Genomic DNA, 15000 nt, shown 5'->3' with positions numbered 1-15000 from the left:
GCACAACGTATTAGTAACGGACTTTGAACGTTTCGTTGTGTTATAGATAACTTATACCAAGGAATGTTGAACCTGTTGTCGGCCTTCACAACCTATGCCCAACGATAGTCTAACTTAGGCATAGCGCGCTGCACGCATCGCCGACGATGACGTGGCATAGGTTATGATAAGGCTGCTGCACAACGATTCAAATCATAACCGCCGCAGAAATGGAAGTGTCAACATCGCAGTCACACCTTGGCGATCTTGCCAGTGTATGCCGACTTCTGAAAAATGCATCTAACATGCTGGCGCACGTCGAATACGGTTTGGGTAAGTTTGGTATGCGTGAATAGAACGCTAAAGTACGCTATCATACGACGTAGTAAGTGGAGTACGTCTTGTAATTTTAAAGATGTTGAAAATTTTACGACGTACTTCCCGTATGACACACGCTCCGCATGCGATGGGAATAAGTTGTACGCACGATATGCGATCATTGACACACATCGACACACGTTACTTGAAAGGTGCTTATAAGTCGAAACACGTCAAGGTAATGGTTAGCGTCAGTGTTCCAGACTCCCAGTTTTTTTTTCTTCAGTATGACGGTGTTCAGTGTACAGTGCGGTTATGATTTAAATCGTTGAGCAGCAGCCTATTAATTATATTATATTATATTATAACCACACTAGAAATCGAAGTGTCAAAATCACCATCATACCGAAGGAAGGAAGAAAAAATAAAAATAAATAAATAAAACGAGGGAGTCTGGAACACTGACGCTAACCATTACCTTGATGTGTTTCGACTTATGAGCACCTTACAAGTAACGTGTGTCGATGTGTTTCACCGATCGCGTAACGTGAGTACAACACGTAACTCAGAGGTTAGAAATAAGTTTCGGGTATGCTAAACATTACCTTGACGTGTTTCGACTTATGAGTAACTTACAAGTAACGTGTGTCGACGTGTGTCAACGATCGCGTGACGTGCCTACAACTAATGGCCAGCGTTATGCGGAACGTGTGAGTCATACGCCGGCATAAGTCTTAAAATTTCAAGCATGGAAAATTTGAGGACAACCGAAAAGTACAACGTTTAAAGCCAGCGTACAACGACGTATGGCAGTGTTTTTCAGCGTGCTCTCAATGTTATCAAAACTTACCCATAACGTATTCGACGTGTACCAGCGTTTTAGACAAATTTTCCAAAAATCGGCATAAGCTGGCTAAAACGTCAAGGTGTGACTGGGCCTGTAATTCAAAACACCTCACCACCGCAGCATTTAAACCTCACCACCATGTTATTAAAAACCCCTCACCACCACATAATTCACAACACCGAACCATATTATTTAAACGTCACCACCACGTTATTACAAACACCTCACCACTACATCATTTAAAACAACTCCCACTGTGCAATTAAAAACACCGCACCACGCATCGGGATAGAAACGGGCTTGTTTTGACTGAGGATAAGTATGTGAGTTGTTGTGTGGTCATGATTTACACCAATCAGAATTCAAACATTTATTTGCAAATTAACTCGTAATATTAGATTTTTTTATTACCAATTGAAGTTGAAGATTAAAGCTTAAAAACAAAACAAAACATTTTTCGAAAAAATTTCCAACAAAGTACGCTTAGGACATACACACGGGAGAGGTAGAAGCAGCTTGGAAGTTTGGTACGATTTCACACAAGTTTGAGGGAGTAGTTCAGTGACAACACGTGACAGACACTGCACAGATATATGCAGTAAATATAGATAGTCGTGTGGTGAGACGAGCATAGCGAGCCTCACCACATGTCACTGCAGTGGGACAGGACTGTCGCATTGTTAAAAACACCACGTAACCGCCACTTAATTCAAAACACCTCACCATGTAACCGCAGCGTTATTAAAATCACATCACCGCCACGTACACGCTATGTTATTGAAAACACCTCATTGGCAAAAAACTGCCCTGTTATTAAAAACATCTCACCACCACATAACCGCCATGCTATTAAAAACACCTCGTAACCGCCACGTAATTAAAAACACCTCACCATGTAACTGCGGCGTTATTAAAAACACTTCACCATGTAACTGTGGCGTTATTAAAAACATCTCACCACCACGTAACTGCCATGCTATTAAAAACACCTCACCATGTTACCGCGGCGTTATTAAAAACATCTCACCACCACGTAACCGCCATGCTATTAAAAACACCTCACCTCCCACGTAATTCAAAGCAAATGCCACTGTGCAATTCAAAACACCCCACCACATGTCGCTTGAGAGACCGGCTTGTTTTAATTGAGGATAAGTACATGAGTTGCCATGTTGTCATGATTTACACCAAGCTGAATTTAAACATTTATGATGTGTCAGAATGATGTGAAAAATAAGAGTGTGTTGAAAAAACAAAAAAAACAAAAGAGAAACGCAATGAATGAATGTGGGACAGCGGGCCCAAGTGTGTGAATGGAGTGAATGTGGAATGCATGATGCGAATGAATGAGTGGGGGGAGGAGTGAATCCCACCGAAGTGACCCCGGGGACAGTGTAATGTTAGTTAGTGGGTTAGTTAAATTTACCAAAAGGAGGTCGTTCTGTTGTTGATGGTGTATGAAGGCACAAAACCCATTTGGAGGGGTGCAGGAGTCCATAGACCGGCTGGGAGTGAGGCTGTTGAAAGGTGAGTATCGAGTAGAGGGCACCCCGGGCACCGGACAGTTGGCCAGAGTAGGCCAAGGGTCCAATGGAGCGGGATAGTGTAGTGGGCACGGGCGACCCTCAGAAAGGGACCCGTAGCACCAAAATGCCACGTGGGCATCGGAGGGGGGCAATGCCGGGAAGGGCAACCCCCTGCGTTCATAGGGAGCAGGTAGGCTCTAAGACAGCCTCAGGGCCTGGGGGTGCCATAGTTTGAGATTCGGCAGAGGGGGAATCCCTACCATGTGAGCCACGCTGCCCAGCCATGAAATTGTGCAAGGGCACAAGTGAAAATTTGCGGGCATAGACCCAAATTTAAAATGGACGCCAACACAGGTGACGGGAATCATGGTTTTTGGAACCAATAGTTTAAGGTGACAGGTGTATGGAAAAGCCCAGGGGTAGTTTAAAGTGAATAAATAAATGCTTGGATAGTTCGGAAATGTACCGCTTCACACCATCCATCTCTTCGCACTCCGTAGGCCACTGGACTCACCTTGGTAAGATGGCTGAATTATGTGGGAGGCCATTCTGAGGCTTTGTTGGGCCTCGAGACAGGACACTAGTCTCTTCCGTCTTCCCTTTAGGGGTTGGGAGTAGGCTAAGTTGACAGGATAGGTTAGCCAGACAAAGACGACAAAGGGGGTTAGGGAGACGAGATTATAGAGAAAAATAAATATAAAAAACAAATAAATAAATATATATATATATATATAAAAATAAAATTAAAAGGGGCTAAATTTTGTTGTTTTGTTGTTGCAAACTAAGGGAGTGGGTATGGACAGAGACAGGCAAAGGCAATAGGTTGGGGGGAGACGGTAGGTTAGATCCTAGCCCACCTTCAGAGCGGCCGGCACCACCGCACTCCCTCCACAGAACCTCATGGACTATACCCGAGGCCGGCCAGCTTCATATGCTGGCCTGTTGTGCTACAGTTGCTGGTCCGCATCTGCCTTGCCATGCCTCACTTGCCTGCCTTTGTCAAGATCCCATGCCTGCTTGCCCTTTTTGCATTGCCCCGGTGTCACCATCCATCCATGTGTGCCAGGACCATCTTCCAGAGTGTTTTGCAAGGACTGCCCTGCAGGCAGCCTCACCACGGGACTGCATTTGAACAACCCGTGCGTTCATTTGTTCTTGCATCCATTTCCATTTCCATGAGTCAGAGACTGCATCGAGCAGCCTGGCCACCTCTTCTGCATAAAGGCCACTTCAAATGGCCTGTGGGACGGCGCATGGCCTGCCGTGTTAAGGTGAGTTGCCTCCAGCAGCTGGTGTATGGAAGAATAAATAAAAAGAAGAAGGTTCACTGCAACGAACACCCAAGGGGGACCTTTTGAGCAGGCCCTGAGGACGACTGACCTTCAGCTGCTGTGCACTCACCCACACAAAACTGTTAACTTTGCCGTGCCTTTTTTCCCCACAGATAACAGGTCCTGGGCCATGGTTAGTGTAAATATTAGTTAAGATTGTAAATAAGTTATTAACCCACCTGTGTGTCTGTCTTAGCGCTGGCAATTGTATTTAAGTCGTCTGTATGAGTCTGTTAGTTTAGTTACGCAGTGCACCAGGTTATTTATTTTTGGGACATGTATGAAAAAATGTCACACTCAGGGATCCGTAGGTAAATGTACTAGGGGAGAACTTACACATGCATGGCACAAAAAAATTTGACGACTCGGGACGAGTCTGTAAAAAGGGGAGGGGGTAGTGTTGCGAATCTGGAAGCCATGAGCACACAACAGCCGGGTCCTATAGATCAGACATATCGGTAAGTACGTGTTTCTAGTTAGGGTCCCATCCCGAGTCTAATGGGAATTAAATGTACGTGCGCTGTGGGTTAGTTTATCGATAGGATTTTACATTTTACATCAATAACGACAACGACAACCCTCTGCTCGCAGCATTGCCAGCGCTCTTCGCGCGCTCTCGCCGGCATGCGGGCATGTCTGGAATTCCATGCCCCAGGCGATGTGCGTTTCGGTGTGGATTTCGCACCGTATATGGTCACAAAGCGTTTCGCTTTGGCTGCGCGCCAAATAAAGGTATGCATCGTTTTCCACCCAATGGGCGACTAGCAGACCAGAGTCGGGGCGGTCCTTGGCAAGAAGGCGGAGCCACGACACGCCATCCACCCAATGGGAGCAAGCCACGGGAGCAGACGGGCCCAAAAGAAAAGTGACAAAGGTGATTGAATTGAGTCCAGTCTGCTCGAGTGCGCGTCTCTGCCCGGGTCTGCGGCTGACTGCATCACGCGGATCCGAGGCGTCTCGTCTGGCGCATTGCTGCGGCCAGTCGCCCATCTCCACTCGGGAGATCATCTCGTATCACCTGCCTGCGAGCCAGAGGAGCGTGCCAACACCCGACGCTGCCCTCCGTACCTGGTGCTTGGAGTGGCCTTGTGTTGCGGGTTCGAGTCCCGTTACCCCAACATCGTCGAGAACCACACGAGGTGGACAGGTCCATCTCTTTCTGGGCATTTGTGTGTGCGTGTGTGCGTCCTTGGGCCCCGTCAATAAGTAACAACTGTGTAAGTGCTTTCTTTGCTCATTGTGCATTGCATTTCTTATAGTCGTGATAACTCTGCTCTTTGTGTGCTTCCCCTCCCTGATTATTGTAAAATAAATTCCCCTTTTGTTGAATGTCCCAGCTCGTCCTTGTCCTTTCTGCCATTGGTTTGCTACGGTGCGTATTGGGGATTAGGAAGGCCGTTGCTGTAGTTGTACATTTGGACCGACGGACCGCGGTAACCATCCGCTCGGGTTACGCACGGTTCGAGCACGGTAACGGCTCGTTCCGCTCGAGGCCTGCCGTGGGTGTGGTTCCCGGTCGTTGGACTGCGTGGGTATTTAGGTATATCGAAGTTGGCAATTAACCCTACCCCACGCCGTCGAGGTATTGGTGACCACGGTCCTTTAAGTGACCCGTCGGCTCCGGAGTTATCAGGGGTGACGACCTATAAATTTTGGGTGTTCGCTGGAGCCGACTCTACTGCTCCATCTAGCCGTCGTGCTCGCCACTGAGACCCTGCCCCACAACAATATGTCTGTTGATATATATATATATATATATATATATATATATATATATATATATATATATATATATATATCTATCTATCTATGTATACATACAAATCACTTTGCAAAAATTTGTGAGTTTTGCAGCAGCACTGTATGTCCAAGAGAATATGACAGACAAACGACACAAAAAAAATAGATCTTATAACCTGACCAGAAACAAAACACCACCATGCAAACAGAGACTTGCGACGCAGTGACCGACTGAGGGTGGAAACTGGACAAATATAATAATTTAAGAAGGGAAACAGAAACCCAAATCAAATTAAAAGAATCAGAAAAATAAAAAAGAATTATAACATCGAAAACAACGGACTAGACCCATTAGCTACCCCTAATAAACTCCAAATACAATACATAGCAAGGAAAATATAAAACTATGATGAGGCCAATAATAGAAGAAACCAAAATCACCAGTTTGAAAACAACCCCCAAAAGGTCTACCAAGAGCTAGAGAAACAGAAACAGAATGTGACACCTCCCCATAAAAAAAGAGAACCTAGAAAAAAATTGGAAGGGTTCATTTGAAGATGAAAAAGAACACAAGGAAGCAGAGTGGATATGACACTTATAAAATAAAAAGCACCAGCTACAGGAAATGCACCCACTGATAGTTGATGAGGAAGACATTAGAAAACATCTCGCAAAAGCACCGAACTTCAAATGCCCAGGCCCGGAAGGGATTCCGAAATTATGGCTAAAGCAATTATATGCTCTCCACCCTCATTACGCTCGAGCATTTAACAAACTCATCCAAGCGAAACAGTCAAGGGACGAATGGCTCACAGAAGGTAACACTCTTCTGATTCCCAAATCTGAACAAACCCATCTAGTCAATAGATACAGAGCAACAACATGGCTTCAAACAACATACAAACTTTTAACAGGTGTAATCACTGATGCAGTTTACGACCACCTCACTCAACAAGGACCTTTAGAGGCAGAGCAGAAAGTTTGTAAAAGAGGATGTTATGGAACAATCGACCATTTATTACCTCCGCCTCCGAAGGTGAAGGAGGTTATGTTTTCACCCCGATGTGTCTGTTTGTTTGTCTGTTTGTTTGTGTGCAGGCTCGCTCAAAAAGTTGTAGACGGATCCGGATGAAATTTTGCGGACAGGTTGGGACAAGGACGAAGTGATTAGATTTTGGTGAAGATCCGGATCCGGATCTGATGATATAATTTTTTTTTGTGATTCTTCACCATTGAGAGATTGGGCCAAAAAAGATATATAGCATGATATCTCAAAAAGTTGCGTACGGATTCGGATGAAACTTGGTGAACAGGTCGGGTGTGTTACCCTGAAAAATTGATTCGATTTTGGTGAAGATCTGAATCCACATCTGGATACGAGAATTATTTAATTTTAAAGTGATTCTTCACTCTTGGGAGAGAGAGGGCCAAAAACGATATAGTACTACATAGCATGATATTTCAAAAATGTATTGGGCCCGATATGTTCTCGTGGATCAGGCATTTTGTGGCAGAGGTATGCGCTCTACAGAGTGCCCTTCCAGTTGTTAAAGAAAACCATCCTCGAAAACTGCAAGCTCCGACAAACCAACTTATCCACAGCCTGGATAGATTACAAAAAAAGCCTTTGACAGTGCCTCACATTCATGGATTATAGTCTGCATGCAAGTATACAAAATTGACCCCCAGATAGTCACACTGATTGAGAAAGTAATGATGCTCTGGAATACGACTCTGATATTACCTTACTTGGAAGGAAAGATTGAAATCCCAGCAGTAAAGATAAGACCTGGTATCTTACAAGGTGACAGTCTTCCCCCTCCTCATGTTTTGTCTTGCTCTAGACACACTGAGTAACCTCATCAATGAACAAGGACACGGATACAATATGATATGCAACAGAAAAACGACCAAAGAAACAAGAAAGTTGACATACCTACTGTACTTGGACGATCTAAAACTCCTCGCTCCAAATGATACGACATTGGCAGATTAACTGTATCTAGTAAATCAGTACTTGGAGGACATACGAATTGAGTTTGGTCTTGACAAATGTGCCAAATGCACATTTGTACAAGGAAAAACAATAAGTACAGACAACATCTCAATCAATCAAAGTACAGCAACACAGTAACTAGAAAACAAAGCATCCTAGAAATAACTCGGAATAAGAGAAGGCTCCCTGGTACACGCAAAAAAAGCATAAAATAATCAGTAAAGAGTACTTATGCAGAATTAGACTAATTCTGAAGTCATCCCTCTCCCCAAAACACAAAATCAAAGCTATAAATCAACTTGCCGGTATTCCGATATAGCTGTGTAATTATAAAATGGCCACAATTGGAGATCAACAATCTTGACACCAAAACAAGGAAACTTCTTACTATTCACAAGATGTTCTACAAAAAACCAATGCATTCTGAGGGTGTATTTACCAAGGCAAGAGAAAGTTTTCAGGAAGTGGTTTGATGGATCTTAACCAAGTGCACAGAACATCGTGTGTCGGACGAGCGGAATAAGTGAAAAGCTCAACAGACTATAAAGTGAGATTTGAATATGAACAAGAAAACAACAAACCAGAAAAGGGATCATTAATCCATTGAGCAACAAATTTCCAAACACAGGTGCAAATGATGGATATGACACAGGAAAACGAAATAGAAACAAACACAGCCCCAATGATTGCAACTAAAAAAAGGAAAACTACAAAAAGAAATATCAGCACATATACTCTGACAAATGGGAGAATGACAAAAGAGCAGGAAGATTTAAAAAAGAGCTTTACAGGACAGGGATTGACAAGGAAGGTTCAATGGAATGGCTAAGAAGAGATCAAATGAATTGGGATGGAGAATGAGTCATCATCGATGCTCAAGACCAAGGACATTACACGAATGCTTTTAAGAAAACAGCGAGATTGTGTCAATCGGACAAATGCAGGTTTTGGCGGGAAGAGACAGAAAGTATCAGCCACCTCCTTTCAGGGTGTAAAAAAAGTCATGGCGGAAAAGCTGTACACACAAGGACGCAACAGAGTTTGTAAAGCAATCCACTGGCACATCTGCAAACTTTGATATTCCAGTTCCAGAAAGTAATCACTGAAAACATGGAAGTACCGCTCATTTACAACCTAATGATCCCACGGAGCGTGAACATCGAAAACAAGGCACTGCTACCAGATATCACACTTAGGTACAAAAGAGAGAAGAAGGCATTGCTAATTGAGGTGTTAATACCAGTGATTTTGGACAAAACGATGTAGAAATCAAGAAAATGACCAAATACCAAGATCTCAAGAATGAAGTGAAAATATTCTGGAAGCTGAAAAATGCCAAATTTGTTCCAGTGATGATGAAGAACCTCACAGGGATATTAAAAACCATTCCTGGGAATATCACTACAAACGAACTGCAGTTGGAAGCCGTCCGGGGCTCAGCGCCGATCCTGAAGAGAACCCTCGGCACAAAACCTTTAGAACAGCAAACTTCACAACTTGGTCCATGAATCGTGACCCCTTACCGTAATGAAGGTGGATACTTTGAGCCCACCCTGGGAGGACTCCGTTCCACATTATGAAACCCCATATGTATACGCGCACGCGCACACACACACACACACACACACACACACACACACACACACACACACACACACACACACATACACACACACACACACACACACACACACACACACACACACCATTATAGATGAGACTAACATAAACTCCGGCACAGAATAAGGAATGCAGGAGGAGGCCATTTGGCTTATGATGCCTGAAGTACATCAACACCACATACTGCGACCGTATATTAAATAAGGCGATTCTCTGTTTGTGTATGTGTGAGTGTATGTTTGAAAATCATTGAAATAAACAGTGCTGGGCTGATCTCGACCGAATTTTGCATGTGTTGGTAGTACCCAGGGTCGTGGGCAGAAATCCCCCCCCCCACCACTGCGAAGGGGGGGGGAGGGGTAACTTACGATTTTCACCTGCACACGTGCCACAGTGCAAGTGCTTCACTGCCCATTGTTGCAGACAGGGGGATTATTAGTCACTGGACGACCCGTGAACCCGTTGGGTTCCCGTTGTGACAACGGTTGATAAAAAAATAATTTCACCAAAAAAAGAAAGAAAGAAAAAGGGATAGCTCCAGCGAACTATACCGCTGAGGTTGTTTGCATTGATCAAATTCTCCCGAAGAGTACTTCACTGAATCGGGAATTGATTTTTTAATAATTTTTTTCTTTGCCCGATTTGAACGAAACTTGATACTGCACACCACAGGCGAATGGTGAGTTAGGTGGCCCTAATATTTTTGCGCTATCGTGTACCGTTTTGGCTGTATTTCGGGAACATACATACATACATATATACATACATACAAGGTGAGAGTTTTGGTAATATATAGATATAGATGGCATAAAATATATTTGCCCTACCTCCCCCACTATCCTCCCCCAACCTCCCCTCCACATTGCTTTGGAAGAAAGCGGGTGTTTCTAGTAATACGAAATGTCCAACAGATATCACATTTACGACAATGTACTGTACACAATCACCGATCCATACCTCTGCTACTGACTGGCCTGTCCTGCCACTCAATGTCCATGTTCCCCTCAGTCCCCAATACTTCAAGGTACCGATCTAACTCCAATTTAAATCTTTCTACTGTTTCTATTGCCACAACCTTTCCAGGGAGAAAAAGCAACCATGGCCAGAATGGAGATCAAACCCATGGACCTTCAAATTATTAGCATAATACACAAACCGACAAAGCTAACCAGCCATCTCGAATGTAGTTTTTATTTCATCTCACAAGGCAGAATATTATAATGCCATAAAATGGTCCATTTTGAGTGCAAAGACAGGCACATTAATCTGAAGTTTGTTTCACACCAAAAATGACGCACAAACTAAAATAAGTGCTCAAAGGTCAATGTCATGTGACGTGTGATTATTTACGCCATTACTGACGGGGGGGGGGGGGGGGAAAGACCTACAGAATGTATTCCTTACAGCAAGCAATCTCAGCAGTGTGTTTAGCACTTGATGCGCACTGAATGTTTGGTCCAACTGCTGAGAATCACTTGATGCGGGTTAGTTCACAATTAGATCAACTGTTTTCAGGAATTATAGGATTATAACACAGCAGGCAACTTTTATTACAGTGTTGTCACAGATGGAGTGTGCAGGTTTCGAGGACACTTAATGACCATTTCATACAGCAACGAAACCTGTATAGTGCGACACTTTGATGATGATCGAGTCAAAGGGTCGACCCGTGACTTATCACGAACATTGAGGTAAAAATTACTTTTCGATTTCACATTCAATCGATTTTTTTCTTTACTACGAGTACCAATTGTTTTCTTCGTCGCTCGCGCTGCACAATGTTCATGCAGCGTGAAAAGATAAAAGATCATGGGTGTGTGGCATCATCATGCTGCGATTGTGTGAAGGTATGGTCGAGAGCCCCCATGCCATTCCTCAGAAAAAGAAAAAAAAACCCAAATATGATACATTAATTAAATTCACTCCTTCATGTCAGCATCTTAAGGAGATGGGGATGGGCCAGGCATCTGCCTAAGGGATGGCCAGACGGAGGCCCCTGGAGTACCGGCGGAAAGTGGATGCAACGACGCGCTGTTCTGGCACATGCTCCCATACCTGACCTGATCTGACTCCTTCACGATTTTAACATCTTTTTTCTCCCAGAAGTAATGGCCAAAGACATGCAGTAACAAGTACTGCTAAACAGGGTTTTGTGAAAGTGTCAAAAAGGCCTTTTTTGTTCTACAGCGTTCAAGTATATAATTCCATTAAAATAAAATAAAGATTATAAAGATTGTAAAAAAAAAACAAAAATTAATTCCGGAAGTGTACTGCTGTTGACGCAACGTCTTTCACGTCGCCTTATTTAACACGTTACATTAGTTTTTCGTGCCTGTTGTTTGTGTCCTTTATGACATCTTTAAAAACAGTAAGTTTCCTATTTGGAATGATTTTCAATCTGCGCAACCTCTTCAATCTCTGCACATCCTCTCTGTGTATTCTCCCTGCACATCCTATTGAATCTCTGCGCATCCTCCCTACACATCCTCTCTGCGTATCCTTCCTGCACATCCATTTGGATATCTGTGCAGCCTCTCTGCACATCCTCTCTGCGCATGAGTGTTCAGGACAAATTCGGAGCGAAAATACTGATAAAACACAGGTTTTTTTTTCCGATTCGTGTTCAAAAAATACCATTGAATTGAAATGAAGTTGTTCCTCGATCATAAAGTAATGTTTGTAGATAAAGAGACAGACACACAGAAGTGAACCAAATGCTAAACCCCACTTTTCAATTCGCGTGCATGGGGTAAATTTGGGTATGCACCAACGATCCCCCTCCTCACCCAACCCAACCCACTTTTCAAAATGTGAAGACCTTTATCTGCATGAGAAACGAAGAGCTGCAAATATAACATAAATTGGCATGTAAATAAACAAACCAACCAATAAACCAAATACACCCACGAAATACCCTTTTCCAATTGGATTTCAAAAAGACAAGATTTCATAAATATAATTGTTCCTTTAAAATACAACAACAGCACACGAGCAGTTCTTTCTTGCCCAGCCTGAATTACCAAGATGTCAAGACAACTGTTTAGCAGAACATTTTGGACAGCTTCACTGAACAACCCAAGATGATGAATGAAAAGCTCCTGACGCTGCAGGACAGGTGAAGACGGAGGTCATGAGCATAAATTTGCATCCGATGACGTCAAAGCAATCAAACCCCTAAATGGTAAAGGTTTAGACTTTAGAGCATCATACGTACTAGATAGCAAACGATGTTATGAACACTTAGTTGTTTGATTAAAACTTTGAAAACTCGTTTGAAAGTTTACGTCAGGTATTTCTCTCTGGCTTGCACAAACGAAACCCCTGCACGTTCCTGGGAATCATGATTACTGCAGATTGCGGACAGATCAGTTTGTCTAAAAGCGTACACAGTCGTCTGACCTACTTGTTACCCTCGCCCGAGGAGAAGGTATTGCATTTGGATCCATTTGTTTTTTGGAAAAATCGAAGATTTTTCAAGAATATTGGTGGGTCTTGTGTGTTATTCTGTCTGTCTGTTTGGACTGTATGTCAATCGACTACAGGTCCCAATTTTAAACCGATCTTCACGAAAGTTCAGCACATGGTAGAGTTCGTCATGAGCAAGAAGCCCATTGGTTTTGAGGTCAAAAGGTCAACATCGGCCAAAGGTCAACAACATTGTCAAATTTCTAAAATCCTCAATTTTCAACCGATTGACTAGAAATTTGAAGAGGATTTGCATCTCAGGTCACTGAATTCAAGCACCAATTATTTTTGAGGTCAACATAGGCCAAAAGGTCAACATAGGCCAAAAGGTCGACAAAGTCGTTTCTAAAATTGTCAATTTTCATCCATTTCACTTGACACTTGAAGAGGATTCGTATATTTGGTCATTGAATTCAACCACAAATTATTTTTGAGGTCAACATAGGCCAAAAGGTCGACAAAGTCGTTTCTAAAATTGTCAATTTTCATCCATTTCACTTGACACTTGAAGAGGATTCATATATTTGGTCATTGAATTCAACCACAAATTATTTTTGAGGTCAACATAGGCCAAAAGGTCAACAAAGTTGTTTCTAAAATTGTCAATTTTCATCCATTTCACTTGACACTTGAAGAGGATTCGTAGATTTGTTCATTGAATTCAACCACCAATTATTTTTGAGGTCAACATAGGTCAAAAGGCCAACATAAGCCAAAAGGTCGACAAAGTCGTTTCTAAAATTGTCAATTTTCATCCATTTCACTTGAAACTTGAAGAGGATTCGCATATTTGGTCATTGAATTCAACCACCAATTATTTTTTAAGGTCAAATTTGTTTTATGGATTTTGCAGGTCTCGTGCTATGCACGACATCTTTCCTTTTTGTTTGGATGTATGTCCGCACATAATCTGCTAATGTAGACCACAAACGCCACCTGGTGGTAGCAAGTATTACACGTTATCTTTTTACATCCGAGTACGTCTATATTACGTACGCACCAATAGAATGTGAGTACGTCTATACTATAAAGCACGGACCATTATGAACGTGTTTCTTTCTATAAAGTACGTACTGTATTCCGTTTTACGTCTACATAGTACGTGCTATTGTAACTGAGTACATCTCTAGAATACGTACGATTGGAACGTGAATCTATGCAATAAAACGGGGGGGGGGTGGGGTGGGGGGGAGGTCTGTTTGTCCGGTGTATGAACATAAACCTATGTCGTCAATGCATCGTCTGCACGACACACCACACAAAACAAGTCCTGTTGAGGGTCTGCAATCTCCGATTGCTCTGTCTAGTAATCTCCACAACCGAAGGTGGACGGACGGAGGTTATGTTTTCACCCCTGTGTTTGTCTGTGAGCAGGATATCCCAAAACGTCATGGACCGATTCGGATGAAACTTGGTGGACAGGTTGGGTGTGTGACGAGGAAGAATTGGTTTGATTTTGGTGAAAATCCGAATCCGGATACTATAATTATTGAATTTTTTTTTTGAGTGATCCTTCACCATTGAGTAATGGGGGCCAAAAACGATATTTAACACGATTTCTCAAAAAGTTACGGACGGATTCTGACAAAAACGAGGTGGATGAGTTGGTTAGGTGATGTGAACAAGCTGATTCGATTTTTGGGTCAGATCCGGATCCAGATCCGGTCTCTCGGTGGGATTGGGATACAAAATGTAAACTGTTCAGCCTGGCAGAGGGATGTGCTATCCCGAGTGCCGAACTACTGTTGACATTGCTTTCGGATTTACCACCTTCGGGGCCCATCTGGTTCTTAGATACAACAACAGTGCGATATCTCTTTCCCCCACTCCCTCGTGCGTACGTAATAAATCGATGCCCATTAATGTAATTTAATTTATTATGTACGCGACGGGCTCGCTTGACATACACCAATTAGCGTGTAAAATATTCCTCCAAGCACTCGCTGCTGAAGGTCGCATCGCTCGGCCGTCGCCACTGCCCAAGCAAAGCCCACGTCCGTGGAACGAGGAAATGAACGGCGCGAGGGCGCGGCCCGTGAGGTGTCCATGGAAACGGCGCGAGGGCGCGGCCCGCGAGGTGTCCATGGAAACGGCGTTCCACGTGCATGGATACGGGGCCGCAGAGGCTGGAATGCGCCTCATGTCGGGCCTGTCCGAACGGGGTTCGTAGCCCGGAAC

The 15000-nt window shown here is 43.4% G+C and overlaps 1 protein-coding gene across 18 annotated transcripts in view; it reads right to left on the bottom strand.

Annotated features, from left to right (window-relative positions):
* The window catches only part of LOC147022305 (CUGBP Elav-like family member 4), a 552060-nt gene that overhangs the window by 253944 nt on the left and 283116 nt on the right, over positions 1–15000 (bottom strand). The window lies entirely within an intron of this gene.

This window comes from Eptatretus burgeri, chromosome 8 (genome assembly GCF_056783735.1).
Source record: "Eptatretus burgeri isolate ZD-2024b chromosome 8, Ebu_testis_v1, whole genome shotgun sequence".
In the NCBI taxonomy this organism is placed as follows: domain Eukaryota; kingdom Metazoa; phylum Chordata; class Myxini; order Myxiniformes; family Myxinidae; genus Eptatretus; species Eptatretus burgeri.
This window is presented reverse-complemented; position numbering and strand designations above follow the sequence as displayed.